The sequence below is a fragment of the Petaurus breviceps genome, unplaced genomic scaffold, assembly GCF_028583685.1.
Source record: "Petaurus breviceps papuanus isolate PSGF00001 unplaced genomic scaffold, PetGlider_PUasm1.0 90775, whole genome shotgun sequence".
Taxonomy (NCBI): Eukaryota; Metazoa; Chordata; class Mammalia; order Diprotodontia; family Petauridae; genus Petaurus; species Petaurus breviceps.
The window spans coordinates 9,219,952-9,236,407 of NW_027187342.1; the positions used below are offsets into that span (position 1 = coordinate 9,219,952).

General features: G+C 38.4%; 1 protein-coding gene across 3 annotated transcripts in view; it reads left to right on the forward strand.

Annotated features, from left to right (window-relative positions):
• SERTAD2 (SERTA domain containing 2) overlaps positions 1 to 16,456 on the forward strand; it is a 158,473-nt gene that overhangs the window by 105,923 nt on the left and 36,094 nt on the right. The gene's annotated exons all lie outside the window — the stretch shown is intronic.

A 16,456-nucleotide genomic window follows, 5' to 3' on the forward strand; every position in this document is an offset into this window, starting at 1 on the left:
GGGGGGGGGGGGGGGAGGTGTGTTAAGTGTCTGAGGCCAGAACTGAACTCAGGTCCTCCTGACTCTGAGGCTGGCGCTTTACTCACTGAGCCACCTAGCCACCCCTCATCATTCTTCTATACCAAAACTTATTCTGCCATTTCCCAACTGATGGGTATACCCTCAATTTATAATTCTTAGCCACCACAAAAAGCTGCTATAAATATTTTTGTACAAATAGGTCTTCCTTCCCCCTCCTCTTTTTAAAATCTCTTTGGGATACAGACCTAGTAATGGTATTGCTGGATTAAAGAGTGTGCACAGTTTTATAATCCTTTGGACATAGTTCCACATTGCTTTCTAGAATGGTTGGATTAGTCCACAACTCCCTCAGTGATGCATTAGTGTCCCAGTTTTCTCATATCCCCTCCAGCATCTAACATTTTCCTTTACTGTCATATTAGCCACTCTGAAAGGAGTGAGGTAGTACCTCGGAGTTGTTTTCATTTGCATTTCTTTAATCATATTGACTATGGATAGCTTTGACTTCTTTGTTTGAAAACTGCCTGTTGACATCCTTTGAACTTTTATCAGTTGGGGAATAACTTGCATTCTTATAAATTTGATTGAGGGGGTGGCTAGATGGTACAGTGAATAGAGCACTAGCCCTGGAGTCAGGAGGACCTGAATTCAAATCCATCCTCAGACACTTAACACTTAATAGCCATGTGACCTTGGGCAAGTCACTTAACCCCAATTGCCCTGCCTTCCCCTCTCCAAAAAAAGCAAAAAAAAAAATATGATTCACTTCTCTATGTATTTAAGAAATGAGGCCTTTATCAGAGATATTTGCTATAAAAATTTTTTCTCAAGTTTTCTATCTTCCTTTTACCTTGGCCTTTATGGTTTGAGAAGTCTGGAAACCGCCACAGTTACCAGTGATTCACTCTCCTGAAATATGCTCTGGCCAGTCTGTGCCACAGGTCAGGGCCGTCCTGGGTCTGGGCCCACACAGCTCATGCAGGACTGTGCTCCAACCCCAGCTCCATGCAATAGACCCTTCCTGTCAGCTTAACAAGCTGCCTTCAGCAGGAGATTTGTTTCTCTCTGTCACTTTGTGGGTTCTATAGCTCTAAAATTTGTTTAGAATAATTTTTTTTTACAGGTATTGGAGGTGGTTGGAACGGGAGCTCAAGCAAGTTCCTGCTTTTATTCTACCATCTTCTCTACTTTCCTTCTAATTTTGGTTGCATTGGTTTTGTTTGTGCAAAAACCTTTTAAACTTAATATAATCAAAATTATCCATTTTATATTTCATAGTGTTCTCTATCTCTTATTTGGTCCTAAATTCTTCCTTTATACTGACAGGTATTCCATCCTCTTCTAATTTTCTTATAGTATCACCTTTTATATCTAAATCATGTACCCATTTTGACCATATCTTGACAGTATGAGATGTTATTCTATACCTAGTTTTTGCCATACTGCCTTCCAGTGTTTCCAGCAGTTTTGTCAAATGGTAAGTTTTTGTCCCAAAAGTTGGATCTTTGAGTTTATCAAACATTAAATTACTATGGTCATTTTCTACAATGTATTGTGTACCTAATCTGTTCCACTGATCCACCACTTTATTTCTTATCCAGGCCCATATTGTTTTGTGATTACTACTTTACAACACAATTTGAGATCTTGTATGTCTAGGCCACCTTCCTTCACATTTTTTTCACTGATTCCCTTGAAATTCTTGACCTTTTGTTCTTCCAGATGAATTTTGTTATTTTTTTTTTCTAACTCTATAAAATAACTTTTTGGTAGTTTGATTGCTATGGTACTGAATAAGCAGATTAAGTTAGGTAGAATTGTCATTTTTATTATATTGGCTTGGCATGCCCATGAGCAGTTAGTATTTTTCCAGTAGTTTAGACCTAATTTTGTGAGAATTGTTTTGTAATTGTTTTCATATGGTTCCTGGGTTTGTCTTGTCAGATAGACTCCCAAGTATTTTATATTATCTAAAGTTATTTTAAATAGAATTTCTCTTCCTATCTCTTGCTGCTGGACTATGTTGGTAATATAGAGAAAGTCTGATTATTTATGTGGGTTTGTTTTATATCCTGCAACTTTGATAAAGTTGTTAATTATTTCAACTAGATTTTTAGTTGATTCTTTAAGATTTTCTAAGTACTTCATCTGCATCACATCATCTGCAAAGAATAATAGTTTTGTTTCTTTATTGCCCATTTTAATTACTTCAGTTTTTTTTCTTAATGCTATAGCTAGCATTTCTAGTATAATAATGACTAACAGAGGTGATAATGGGTATCATTGCTTCACCCCAGATCTTACTGCGAAGGCTTCTGGCTTATCACTATTACAGATAAGGCTTGCTGATGGTTTTAGATAGATACTACTTGTCATTTTTAAGGAAAGTTCCATTTACTCCTATGGTACCTAGTGTTTTTAATAGGAATGAGTGTTGTATTTTGTCAAATGCTTTTTCTCCATTATTGAGATACTCATATTATTTCTGTTGGTTTTGTTATTTATTTGGTTTGTTAAACTGATAGATTTCCTATTTTTGAACCAGCCCTACATTCTTGGTCTAACTCTCACCTAGTCATAGTGTATGATCCTTGTGATATATTGCTATAATCTCTTTGCTAGTATTTTATTTAAATAAAATTTGGCTATAATATTCCTGGGAGTTTTCATTTTGGGATTTCTTTCAGGAGGTGATCAGTGAATTCTTTTAGTTTCTATTTTATTCTCTGGTTCTAGGATATCAGGGTAGTTTTCCTTGATAATTTCTTGAAATATACTCTCCAGATTCTTTTTTTGATCGTGGCTTTCAGGTAGTCCAATAATTCCTAAATTATCTCTCCTCAATCTATTTTCCAGGGAGAAATGTCACATTTTCTTCTTTTTTTATTCTTTTGATTGTTTTATTTTTTCTTGATATCTCCTGGAATCATTAGCTTCCACTTTCCCAGTTCTAATTTTTAAGGAATTATTTTCTTCAGTGAACTTTTGTACCTCCATTTTCATTTGGCTAGTTCTGCTTTTTAAGAAGATTTTTCTTCAGTGAATTTTTGTACCTCCTTTTCCATTGAGCTAAGGATTTATTTTCTGTGGTGAATTTTGGTATATCTTTTTCCATTTCTTGGTACTTCCTTTATCAAGCTGCTGACTCATTTTTCATGATTCTCCTGCATTACCTTCATTTCTTTTTCCAAGTTTTCTTCTACCTCTCTTATTTGATTTCTTAAATCCTTTTTGAGCTCTTTCAAGAGTTCTTTTGGACCTGAGATTAATTCACTTTATTCTTGTAGCCATTTTGATATTATTGTTCTCTTCTAAGTTTATCCCTTGATCTTCCCTTTTTGGGAACTTTCTATATAACTTTCTATGGTCAGATTCTTTTTTTGTAGTTTTTTGTTCATTTTCCTATTTTGTAACTTTTTACTTTATGTAAAAATTAGGCTCTGCTCTGGGAGTGGAAAAAGCAGTGTCCCAAGCTTCTTGTGCTGGAACATAGGTTCTTGCTAAAGTCTTGCACCAGGCCTTGAGGCCTACCTGCTAGCTTGCACTGGAGGGAGGGCATTGCTACTGGCTTGTACTAGGGGTCAGGGCCTTATTGCTGGCCTGTGCCAGGGACTGGCTGCTGGCCTGCCCTAGGAGTGAGGCTTCACTACTGGCCTTTCCAGGGGCAGGATCTCACTGATAGCTAACTGAAGTTGTTGGCTTGTCTCAGGGCTCAGGATCTGGTGCTGGTTTGTACTGAGGGAGGAGCCTTGCTGGGGGTTTGCCCCAGGGCTTAGTTTCACTGCTGACCCCTTGGGTCATGGTCTGCCATTGCCTTGCCCTGAATTATGTTCCCCTCTCATGCTGTTAAGATAGACCTTTCCTGGTGACCTTCTAAATTGTCCTGGGCTGAGAAATTGCTTCACAGCTCCAAAATTGATTCCGAGGCATTATTGCAAGGTTGTTTGGAGAGAAATTTTGGAGGGCTCAGGTGAGTTGCTGTCTTACTCAGCCATCTTGGCCCCAGTTCATGTGTAGATAGCTTTTAATAGATTTTTTTTTATAATAGGAAGAAAGGTATAGAGGGGTAGCTTAAGGGAATGATAAGTCTAGTGAAGATTTTTTAAGGAGAGGAGAGATTTGTGTATATATCTGTATGGGACAGAGTAGAAACCAATAGATAGGGAGAGATGGGAGACTGGGATACAGACATAATTTTGGGAGTAGTGTGGTTGACAAAATGGGAAGTAGGGATAAAAAGCAAATGTAGAATGGCTAGTTTTAGTGAGAAAAAAGGTCACTTTATCAGAGAATAAATTAAAGGAAGAGAGAATGGGGGGGGGATGATGTCAAGGGGATATGAGATATAAAAAAGAGGAAAAGAGAAAGCTCATTGCAAATCCCTATTTTCCTTGTAAAGCATAAGGAAAGGTCCTCAGGTGATAGGATTGATACAAAGAACTTTGCCATAGTACTGTAAGAATTGTGTCAGGAGTGGTAAAGCTTTGAATAAGCTAAGGCTGATGAGGAAAGTAGACCACAAAAAGAAGATTGTGGGGATGGTGCGGAGGGGAAGTTTGAGCTATACTGGGGAAAAGAGTAAGATCAAAGAGGGCATAGGATCACCACTCAGCATAGATGGGATTATGATATAGACTGTGGGCAGAAGGGAAAGCTGCTTAATTGTTATTTTGTTTTCTGTGCCAAAGAGAATGACCTTTGGACTGGAAAGGAGAAAACAAAAATGACTAGTAGGGAGTTGATACCTAAGATAAGAGAGGAGATAGTGAGAGAGCACCTAGCTACCCTTCATGAAGTCAAGTCACCCAGACAAGATGATGTTCATCCTTGTGTTTTGAAAGAAGGGGCAGGTGTTATTGCTGAGCCTCTGTCGATAATTTCTTGTACTACAAGATTGGAAAAGGTCAAATGTTTCCATTTTTAGGTGAAAATTATAGAATCTGCAAACATAAGTCAGTAAATTTGACTTGGAAAAATTAGACAAAAAATTAGAAATCCTAAAATATATATATTTTTAAAAGATGTTTAGTGAACATCTAAAAATGAAAGTGGTGGTTACAAAAAGTCATAATGGCTTCCTCAGGAGCAGGTTATTCCAGATTAATTTTTTTTTATCAGTGTCACTAAACTAGTAGAGCAAGGAAATATGGTAGAGACAGTGTGCCTAGATGTTAGCAAGTGTTTGATACAGAATTTCTTCCTATATTTCTGAAAAGATACATATATGAGCTAAATAACGAAATGGTCAGGTGAATTAGGATATGGTTAATCTGGACTCAAAAAGTAATTATTAAGGGTTTCCTGTCAATTTGGTAGGTATGCAATGGAATGCTTCAGGGATTTGTATTTGCTCTTATGCTGCTTAACATTTTCATCAATGACTTGAATATAGGAAGAGATGGTATGCATATCAAATTTGCAGATAGCACAAAGCTGGGAAGAATACTGGATGATAGACTCAGGATCCAAAAACATATTGACCAGATAGAACATTGGTTCAAATCTAATGAGATGAAATTTAACAGGTATAAACTATAAAATCTTACAGTTACACTCAACAAATTATTTTATCAGTATAAAAATATAGTCTTGGGTTGCAGTAAGAAAAGAATCAAATTCCAGGAATACAAAGATGACACCTGATCAGACCATGTCTGTCCAATGCTGGGCACCAAAATTTAGGAACAACATTGGTCAATCAGAAAATTTTCAGAGCAGGGAAACTGGAATAATGAAATGGCTCAAGTCCATATAATAGACTGACAGAGACTTTATCATGCATGTTAATCCTCCCTCAAACACCCTGACTTACAACATTCATTTCTCATGCCCTGCTCCTCCTTCCCACCTCAGCTATGCATAGGTCAAATTTATTAATATCAAATCCTTGATTTTGCCATCAACCACAAATGTTATACTTCTGTGTCCATAACTTCTAAAATTGCTTTATCTAGCCATAATATTTTATCATTCCATCTTTTCCTTTATCTTAAAACCCCTAAACCTGTTCTTTGTTCTTACTGAGGCTTCCAATCACTTGACTCCTCATATCTTCCCTTGGCTATCACTCCTGCACCAACTATACTTTCCTCCCTTCCTTGTCTTGAGGAACTTTGCTGAACTGGTACAACTCTACACTATCTGCTTCTCACAAATCCCTTGCGCCTTTATGCTATCACCAATCTTGTCCTGCTAAATACTAACCTTGAATTATTCCCAGTGTCTGTTGCCTTTGCTTCTATTCACTTTCTGTTGAACAAAGCTGGAGAAAGTCATGCAACTGTCTAGACTGAGTCCACTGAAAATTTATGTTATATAATCACAACTGGGCCCTGATTACACCAAAGCAATCCTTTTACACCTCCCTAATCAGTTCACTCTCAACTCATAACAGCAGCTTTTCTTAACCCTTTCATCCATCCTCAAACCTCTCATGGCTCCCCCACCACTCACTCTCTCTGCTAAGAACCTTGCCTCCTATTTCACCAAAAAACCTGAGGCCATTCATAAAGAGTTTCCTCATCTCCCCTTTTCCCACATCACTCAGATACCCCCTTCCATCTTTTACTTCACCTCTATCTTACATGAAGAGGTGGTTCAACTAGTTGTTGGCCCTTTGTTCTCAAAGAAGACCAAAATGACATCACTATGCTAGAGTCAAGTTTCATGTGTCCAGCTATGACTGATCAAACCAATATGAGCTCAGAATGCTCTACCACAGGTCAGGCACAAATAGTCTGTGAACATTTGGAGTAGATTCTCCAAATTTGCACATCCTGAGTTTCCTTTGAGCTGTTTCAATTCTGCTTTGGTCTTAGAGCACAGCACCTTCTCTGATGTGGGCCCACCATGCTGAGCAGTCCTGTGCCAATGTTTCACATGTCACACAATCAATTTCAAAGTTCCTAAGAGAGACCTTGAGAGTGGCCTTGTATCACTTCTTCTGACCACCATGTGAGTGCTTTCCCTGTGTGAGTTTTCCATAAAATAGTCTTTTTGGCAAGTGTATGTTTTGCATTTGAACAACATACCCAACCCATAGGAGTTGAGCTCTCTAAAAGCAGAATTTGATGCTTGGCAGTTTAGTTCAAGAAAGGACTCAGTGTCTGGTATCTTATCCTGCTGGGTGATCTGTAGAATCTTCCTAAGACAATTCAAATGGAAGCAATTAAACCACTCTCTCTACTTGCACAGGTGATCCCATTCTATTCTATCTTTTCTAGCAGCTTGCCCCTTCTATAATCCCTACTCTGCCACTTATCTTCACTCTTTCCCTGTCTAATGGTTACTTCTCTGCTGCCTAAAAACATGTCCATGGCTGCCCATCTGGAAAAAAAAAAAGAAACCCTTACTTGATCCAGCCATTGCTACTGACTATCCCTATACCTCTCCTATTTTTTGTGACCAGAATCCTTGAGTAGGCCATCTACTATTAGTGCCTCCACTTCCTCTCCTCTCATTGTCTTCCTGACTCTTCAAGTCTGGCTTCAGATCACAGCATTCAACTGAAACCTCTCTCCAAAGTTGCCAGTGATCTCTTAATCCCCATATCTAAATTTCTCAATTCTCATATTGCTTGACCTCTCTACAGCTATTGACACTGTCAACCACTCTCTATTCTTTGATACAATCTTCTCTCAAGGTTATTGCCAACAGTGCTTTCCTCCTGTTTTTCCTTCCAGTCTGGCTGCTCCTTCTCAGTTTCCTTGGTTGGGTCATTATCTAGGTTGTGACCACTAATTAGGGGTGTTGCCCAAGGCTCTGTTCTCATCCTTCTTCTCTTCCTCTTCTATATTATACTTGAACTCATTAGCTCCCATGGAATCAATTATCATCTCTATAAAGATGATTCTCAGATCTATTTATCTAACCCTAACCTCTCTCATGACCTCTAGTCTCTAATCTGAAGGTGACTATTGCACATCTCATACTGTATGCCCTACAGACAACTTAATCTTAATATGTTCAAAACTGAAATCATCTTTTCCCCAAAACCTTTCCTTCTCCTTAGCTTCCCTGTAGTAATTACTGTCCAGTGTCCTACCATCCTTCTAGTTACCCAGGCTTGCAACTTAGGTATCATCTTCAGATGAGCCAGAAAGGAAGTAAGCAACATGGCTAGGACTTCTGGTGATATGGCAGTTCCCCCAAGCACTCACAAATTAAGTCAGACTCCATGCATGGTCATTCTTATGGGGGTGTTGAAGAGGAAAAGACCACAGAGTGAATCAAGAGAAAAGCAAGCAGTGCACCTTAGACTTCTGATGTCGTGAAGGTTCCAAGCAAGGATTAACCAATCATCAGACCGGCTTTGAGTTGGTACATAATGGTTCATTTGAAGGAACTAGGGATGTTTAGTGTGGAGTGAAAAAGACAAGGAGGATATGACATCTATCTTCAAGTAAAATTGTCATCTGGAAGAGAGAAAAGACAGTTTCTGCCAAGGACAGGGCTAGAAGCAATGGGTAGAAGTTGAAAAGAAGAAAATTTAGGTTTGATGTCAAGAAAAATTTTCTAATAATTGGAGCTCTACAAAAGTGGAATGAGCTACCTTAAGACATAGGAACTTTTCCCTCACTGACAGGCTTCAAGAAAAGTCTGAATGACTACTTGTTGGATATGTTATAATGAGGATTCTTTTTCAGATATAGGTTGTTCTAGATATCTACTGAAGCCTCTTCTAATTCTGAAATGTGGTGATTGTGATTTATCAAACCCCACAATACTAAGAGCCTCCTCAGTGAGAACCATGATCACTCAAAAAATATCAGCGACTTTCCACAAGGACAAACTAAATAAAGAATGTATATTGTTCATATGATACAGTGTAACTTGATTGGCAACCTATTGAGATAGTCTATCAAAACATATGCCTTGCACAGGCACTTCATGCAACACTAGTCCTATTAGGTAAAAGAGAGTAGTTTGAATTGAATTTGGGAAATTACTCAGCACAAGTGATTTCAAGCAATTCCCTAAAACAAAAATTCAGTTTTAAAATCAAAATGTTTCTATTGCTCCTGAAAGGCTGTGACTCATTTGCAGCGGCTTCGAAAAGATCACTAGTGCAGATGACTTATGGGGAGAACCATAATGAGCACAGGTGGGAGGTAGCGCATCACCAGCAGTGCTTTGTTCACAAGAGAAGTCATGAAAGTTATCCTGTCAGACACGTGATTGGAAGCAGACATGGGGCAGGCATGGAATGACAGAGAGCCGAAGTGCGGCATTGTGAATCCCTTCTCCTCCAGCCCCACAGCCACAAAAGTTCTTTAGCATCGATTCGAGTGTATACGCTATGGAGGATTTATGAGAGAGCATGGACAACAATAGTACAGGATGAAAAGTTATGCATGGTTTATGATTTGTACCACTGGAGGTATTATACAAGGTTGATATAACACATTCATTGATGTATACAGAAAAAAATTATTAACTTGAGGTATTTAGTATTTGGTTAGTTTTGACAGAATTGTGTTATTGTTACAACACCGAAACTTTTTTTTTTTAAAGCAGTTGGGATTAAGTAGCTTGCTCAAAGTTACACGGCCAGGTGTTTCTAGGTGGGTGCTAAGTGTCTGAGCCCGGGATTCGATCCCCAGGTCATTCCAACACTGGAGCCGGTGCTCTTACTCTATGTGCTACCTGGCCACCCCGACACCGAAACTTTTTATAAAGGCATTTCTGTATCTGTGACAAAGAAAGGAAATTGAAGTAACTCAGAGTAATTGAAGAAACGAAAGTATTTAATCTAAGTACTACAACTTAAATACCTCCTAAGACTATAAATTGCAGAAGGGTTACTGATCTTTATGATAGGAGATTTCTTACCCAGTATTTTCTATAGCAGTAAAGTCACAAGTCTAAAACAAAACAAAATCACATACACATGTATAACAAACCTACAAAAGTTTAAAGAGTAATGAATACTGTAAGACTCAAACTGAATCTTCTCCAAAATTCATTTTTATTTTCTAATGATTCTTCATGATATTTCCTAGCCACCTACACACTGGTGTCCTCATAAATACTAGTGGGTTTTATTGCTATTGTTGTTGCTGTTGTTGTTGTTTGGCTTCCCAAAAGTATGGATTTTTACAGCTGGAAATTTTTCCTAATTTTAATTGTTATTTGGGTTATTACATGAATCTCCCGACTTCTTAAAATCCTTTTTTGTTGATAAGTGATATAACAGTACATTATCCTCAGTGGTCTGAAGGAAGAGAATTGGAAAGGAAGGAAAGGAATAAACAGTGGGGAAATTATGTTGGTCTCCATTGGCCAAAGTAAGAGGAACAGGAAGGTAATTTAAGGAAGTTTTAAGGAAATCATTACAATCCTAGAAGTGAAAATTCAGGCTCTTTTTCACAGGATGATTATGTCAATTTAATATAATTTCTTTAGGTCTTTCAAGGGGGAAAATGCCCATTGGGAACAAAAAAGAAACAAATGCCTAAGGTATAAATAATACAAGCTATTTTTTTCAGTTTGATTAAATTCATTACGTAGATTCATATACTGATGTTAAGAATGATTGCACTTATGTTCTTTATCCTTAAAAAAATACATGACTATATTTATCAAATTGCTTGCCTTCTCAATGAGGTAGGTGGGAGAGAATTTGGAACTCAGAATGGTAAAAACATGGTTAAAAATTTACATATAATTGGAAAAAAAAATTTAAAAATTTAAGAAAATTTACATATAATTGGAAAAAATAAAATTTAAAAATTTAAGAAATGCATGAGATGATTTGGGTTAATGAACATTAACCAAAAGTACTAGAAAAAGAAAATGGGGCGGCCAGGTAGCACAGTGAGTAAGAGCACCGGCTCCAGTGTCAGGATGACCTGGGAATCAAATCTGGGCTCAGATACTTAGTAGCACACCCAGAAATAACTGGCCGTGTAACCTTGAGCAAGTTACTTAACCCCAATTGCTTAAAGAAAGAAAGAAAATGGAGTAAAAGGGTTTTTTTTGCTTTTTGGAGGGCGATTAGGGTTAAGTAACTTGCCCAAGGTTACACGGATAGTGTTTTTGTGTCAGTGTTAAGTGTCTGAGGCTGGAACCAAACTCCAGTCCTCCTAACTCTGGGGCCGGTGCTTTACTCACTGCACCACCTAGCCACCACAAAAGTATTTTCTTTAAAATATAGATTCAGTTTCAAAAAGGTTTGCAATAGTTTTAGGGTTTTGTTTGCAATTTTGGAAAAGGCATACCTGAGAAGAATTAAAAGATTCTTTGTGACTTAGAAGAAGGAATAGCCTCAGTGCAACTGGGATAGGATAGAAAAAATGAAAGCATTCTAAGAGGAATTACATCATTTGGAGCAAAGAGTGTAGATGTGAGATAGCTATCTATCACTACATATGCTATTCACACAGATATCTAGCAGGAAGAAGCAAGAATGTTGGCATAATAAAGAAGGGGATAACAAAGGAGGAGTTGCCAATGTGCAAAAAATAAGGAATGAAGATTTCAAACAGAAGAATTGCTCCTGACTCCCAGAATCCCCTAAGTCTGACAGCAGTCATTCTCTGGGCATTTTTGTTGCTTTTATTTTGTTTTCTAATTATTATAACCTATATCATCTTCACCTGATAATCTTTTAAATTGCTGCCTACCAGTATGCTAATCTTGTAATTTTATTCCAATTTTTAAAATGATGAAGTTTTTTTTTATATGTAATACACTTAGTGGAATGCTTTAGGGCTTACCCAGTTATTAGTCTGATTTTCTTTGCTGCTATCAAATGATAAACTTATAGCATAACTGAAATAGTTAAGAAGCCAGAGAAGAGCATGGTATTTAGTTTTTTGGGTTTTTTTTTTTTGTGGTATTTAGTTTTAAGAGTAACTGACCTTGATTTTAGAAGACCTCGTTCAAAATCTTACTAATTTTATGTCAATGGGTATTACTTAAGCTAAATCTTCATATGTAAAATATGGATGACAGTGCTTAAGTTACTTATTCCACAGCCTTGTTATAAGGAAAATGCTTTTATAAACTATATGAGGTGCTGTATATACATTTGATATATTTTATTTTTAAATATTGATTTGGAACACTCATCACTCAGTACTACCTTTGCATAGTTTTCTTAAAGATACACAGCTTCTGTGCTCATATTACTATGGCACATAAAGTATTAGGGACAAAACATGTCAGAAACACCAAGAAAACTCAAATTGATGAGTCAAAATCCATTCCATTGATAACCTGTTACTGCCTTTACTTGTGTCCCCTATTTCATTTCATTACACTATATTTGTTTTCTTTTGGGAAAGGAAATTAAGGACCAACAGGCTTTCAAGTTGCACTTTCATAAGGAGCACAGTTTAGTGTAAACTGATACCCAGGATTACCTACCTTCCTCTACCTTTAAAAAGGTTCCCAGGATTACCTCACATTTAAAAGAAGAGTCAAGACTTCTCTCTGAAATTCAACATTAATGTTGGTTATTCTTTTTAATGACCACCTTGTTATAACTACATTATTTTTTTCTTACTTTTTAAACTTTTATTAAGCATTTACTTTGTGTCCTTTGCCAGATGCTGGGAACACAAAGACAAAAAAAAAAAAAAAAAGAAAGAAACTCTCTGCCCTCAAGGAGCTTACATGCTACTGGGGGCTACAATATGTACATACACGAGTAAATATGAGGTGATATGAGGAAGGAGAGAACAATAACAACTTGAGGGGGAGGGGTAATAAGGAAAGGATTTTGAGTAGGAGGTGTCACCTGAATCTCACCTGGAAGGAAGCTAAGAATTCTAAGAAGCCAAGTTAAGAAGAATCCAATCCAGGAAGGAACAGAGACTTAAATGCTGAATGTAGAGGATACTTAGTAGGCCATTTTGACTAAAATGAAGTTATATGTGGATGTCTGTTCATTTGTATAGTTTCTTATTCCAGTCAACTTATAATAATTTTATTATTTGAAAATTAAGAGAGACTTGAATTCTGAATGAGACTATAATATAGTAAAGTTATATGCTTGTTTACCTTTTGTTCTGTATTTGAAAGCCAATGGAAATGAAAACCAAACTTTGTAGAAATTCCAAATTCACTCTAGCAATTAATAATGATAGTAATTCCAAGCAGAGAGCATTGTAATAGGAGCAGGCATCAGCAGCCTTTCTGTCCTTGTGGATCTGGATTCCAAAAGGAAGAGCTCAGGGTCGCTCTATTACCCTGTAGATGTCAGTTTCTCTAGGGAAAGTGTTAACCACCTGGTGTTGGAGGGTGGGGTATTAACAGCTGTTGAAGCATTAGGCAAATGCTTTGACTACTTGGACAAATTTGCCAGAACCCCTAAAAAGAGAAGAAATATTGTACTTGTGAAATTACCCAGATACTTTAACCTTAAAAACTGAAAGAAAAAAAAATGAAAAGCATTTCACAGTTAAAAACCAAAGCTCAGAATGTTTTTCTAAGCATTCTAGAAGCATTCAGAATCTTTACTATGTATATGTGTCCATGAAAAAATAAAAATAATTTTAGATTTCTAGATACTTTTTGGAGTGGCACAGTAGATAGAGAACCAGTCCTGAATCTGGAAGACCTGAGTTCAAATTTGGCCTCAAATACTTACTGTGTGAGTCTGGGCAAGTCGTTTAACCCTGTTTGCCTCAGTTTCCTCATCTGTAAAGTGAATTGGAAAAGGAAATGGTGAACCACTCCAGTACCTTTGCCAAGAAAACCCCAAATGGGGTCACAGAGAGTCTGACATGACTGAATAACAATAACAAAGATGTCTTTCACGCAAGAGGAAGGTCCCTCATTTGATAAACTACATGCTAGAAAACTTTTTTTTTTCTTTTTTAGAGGGGGAAGGTAGGACAGTTGGGGTTAAGTGACTAGCCCAAGGTCACACGGCTAGTTTTTTGTATTGTGTCTGAGGCCAAATTTGAACTCAGGTCCTTCTGACTCCAGGGCTGGTGCTCTATTCACTGTGCCACCTAGCCGCCCCTAGAAAACATTTTAATCATAGAAGTATGATTTTTTTTTTTGCTAACTTCAGCTGAATTCATGAACCACTTATTGAGATTCCATAAAGTTCCTGACTGGTCCATTGATATAAAATACAAGAGATTGTCTTGATTATGGATTCATTTTAATGACTTCACCCTAAAATGAAAGCCTGAATGTGTGGGAGAGAGATTGTATAGTTTCCAAAATGTCCAATTCTAGACAGGTAGAAAGGAAAATAGAAATAACTCAGTGTCAAAGTAGAAGTTTAAAAATATAGCGTGTCACTACAAAGGCATGAATTGAGCACCATCTGAAAAGGCCAACAGAATTTGAATTTAAGTACCATTATATTGAAATTTTTAAGAACTAATTTAAAATATGAAATCAGCGTTCATATGTGTCATATGTCTTTAGCCTCTTTGAGAGAGAGAGAGAGTAGGGAAACTACTAATCTCCCCTAATATCCTAATATTGTGGTCTAACCTGTAGTTAAATCTCAGCGTATCTAGGGTATGTGATTTTAAGTGTGTGAAAACTCAAGACCTGTAGTCTTAAATTGTTGCTTGAAGCCTAGAGAGGTTAAATGACCTACCTGCTGTCACGGTGCTAATGTCAGAGGTTGAATCTGAATTCTAGTTTTTTCTGACTCTTAAGTCTAATAATAGGTTATGCTGGCTTTTAGATTGTCTCCCAATCAGAATGTCAGTTTAATTCCAAATTCTTCTGGAACAGTTTGAACATAAGATAAATCATACTTGTCTTGATAGTAACCAATTACTATCACCTTTATATTAGGTATTAAAGCTTTATATTCCTAACTAGTTTAATAGATCATTTTAAAAAGCCAGCATGATGTCAGAAAAATGATGTATGGCAACCAAACTTAGGGTGCCAGAATTGCTTTTTATGATACCAACAAAAATGCATTCTATTTTAATGTTCTTTTAACTTTAAAGAATAGCCATGTTATATTCCCAGCAGAATTTGATTTAAAGCTCTGTCTTCTTGTGTCAGTCTCACCCCACCCCCCTTCAATTCCCTTTTTTCATAGCTACTGGATTTAAACCCCTTTAGTGGACCCAATATTTTCCTGAAATTTAAAAAATCCAAAGCAGATAAAACCTAAGGGGGTGGGGAGCAAGAAATATCAAAAGAAGTTTCTATATTTCAGAACACTTCCTCTTCTAGACCCAGTCTTTACTAGTGGCTATTGCTGGCACTTAAAACCCATGATGTATAGAATGAAACCTTTCCAGTTGAGGAAAGGAATCTAGTTCCAGAATCCTCTGTGATTTAACAGAGAAGGACATGGGGCTTTTGCAGTTCTCCCTAACGGGTCCTTCTCTACGATTTTGCTTGTTCCCGGGGTAATTTACCGCGGGGGATTAGGGATGATATGTGTCCACTGCAATTGCTCTTGTGATTTGAACATATGTAACTGAGTGAAACAGTTGAGTGATAGCATTCTTATTTTGTCTGCTTCTGTCTCCCCACCCACTTTACCGCCACCCCTACCTTATCCGTATAGCCGAAAGGCGCAGGGTAAGGTTCAGCAGCTAGCCCGCAGCGATCCCAGAGCCACCCCACTGACCCTTACTTTGCCAACCCCAACCCCAGCTGTTGTTGGTTTTCGCGGAGTGTAAATGCCCTGTGCAGGACTTGCTGTGCTCCAGTGTGACTTGTTGACCAGTCTCAAGTTGTTGAATAGCTCGAATACTTGTCATATTTGTGGTTACGCTACTCAGCAGGCTTTTCTGCGCTGTACATTAGCAACTGCCTTTTGTCACCCGCCGCTTTTTGCCGGAGGCGGGGGGGGGGGTGAGGGAAGCTGGGAGGTTATCAGTGATAGTTACAGCTCCTTTGACTACGCTACCATCTCCTTGTGAAACTCTTTGCTTCTTTGGTTGCCACTATCAGAGGAAATTAAAGTAACGACAGAGAAGGAGATGCCGTTCTGTGCTGCCACACAGCATCTCCTGTACTCCCACTTCTTCCTCCTCCTTCTTCTCTTCCTTCTACCGCGGCAGCTACAGCCCTAGCTCGGTATTAGCATATCTGATCTCCCGGGACAAAGGCACATGTAAGTGATAGCCCAGATCAGGACTCCTCCTCTTCATTGGCTCAGCCTCGGAGGGGCCTGTGCGCGGAGCCTCCAGCAGGAGTCGAGCTGGGTGCTTCGAGAGGGGAGGGGTAGAATGAGTGGAAGAGGAAGAGGAGGAGGAGGAAGAGAAGAGTAGAAGGAGGAGGAAAGAGGGAGGAGAAGGAGGAGGGAGAGGGAGGAGGAGGAGGGCGGAACGGAGAGCAGGACTGGGCGGAGCGTTTACGTGAGCCAGAGGGCAAGGAGCTTGCGAGAGGCTGCACGTCACTCTTGCATGGCAAGTGGTGGGAGCACGGGCTGCGTTTCAGTCCGGGCTTCCCCCCCCCCCCCCCCCCCCCCCCCCCCCCCCCCCCCCCCCCCCCC